Genomic DNA, 1211 nt, shown 5'->3' on the forward strand with positions numbered 1-1211 from the left:
CTTCCCTTCCCTTCCCTTCCCTTCCCTTCCCTTCCCTTCCCTTTCCGTTCCTTCCTCTATCTTGCTGTTATAATAGTATAATTCTCAAAAGGCAGGATCTGGATGGATGGCCTTGAGCCTACTGTGTAGACCAGACCAATCTGTCTTCCAGCTTTTGTCAATCCTCCTGCCTTGGTTCTTTCAAGTCTTGGGATTATAGGCATGAACCACTATGATTGGCCCTTCTTTTGGCAGTTTTGGGAGTTTGTGTACATCAGAGATTTAGTCCACTTTAAGTTGTCTATTCCAGTGTGCACGGCTGTCTGTGGAACTCTGTGGGTGGGCCCGGAGACGCTGGGCTGTGCTCACTTGCTGTGGGAATACACAGAGACGCAGAGCTATGCTCACTGTGGCTGTACACAGCCATACGGAGCTGCACTCACCACGAGCTACTTGTTCCCTTTCCTTTGACTTGTTAGAATGTACAGGATTGTGCTATTTTTTAGGATGGATTTGGGTGTTGTTGGATTCTATAGTTCTTTTTTTTTTTTTTTTTTTTTTTTTTTTTTTTTTTTTTTTTTTTTTTTTTTTTTTTTTTTTGTCTCTGGTTTCACTGATTTCTTTTTTTAGAACTCATCAACTTTACATCTTTCTCCTATAGTTTAATAACAAAAGAAATGTTAGATTCTTAATATAGCTATTGTATTTGTGCATACAAGGACTTTTGTCAAAATAGGAAAAGCTGGACAAAATAATTTTGGGTGGCAGAGATTCCCCATAATCCTCACAAATTCATGTTTATTTTTCTTATTCTCCTACCATGTGTACCTCCAGCCCCCAAGCAATTCATAAGTAATTTAGAAAACGAGATCCAGCTAAAATGAAGCCGTCTACACCAAAGTCTATGCATCCTTGTGCTCATTAGCTTTTGGTCCCTGTGGAAAAAATACCAGATACAAACTTAGAGTCTTTTGTTTGTTTGTTTGTTTTTCCTGAGACGGTTTCTCTGTGTAGCCCTGGCTGTCCTGGAACTCACTTTGTAGACCAGGCTGGCCTTGAACTCAGAAATCCGCCTGCCTCTGCCTCCCAAGTGCCTGGATTAAAGGCGTGCACCACCACACCCCGGCTTTTTTTTTTTTTTTTTTTTTTTTTTTTTTTTTTTTTTTTTTTTTTTTTTTAGATTTATTTATTTTATGTGAGTATACTGTTGCTCTCTTCAGACACACCTGAAG

Source organism: Mus caroli, chromosome 17 (genome assembly GCF_900094665.2).
Source record: "Mus caroli chromosome 17, CAROLI_EIJ_v1.1, whole genome shotgun sequence".
Lineage (NCBI taxonomy): Eukaryota > Metazoa > Chordata > Mammalia > Rodentia > Muridae > Mus > Mus caroli.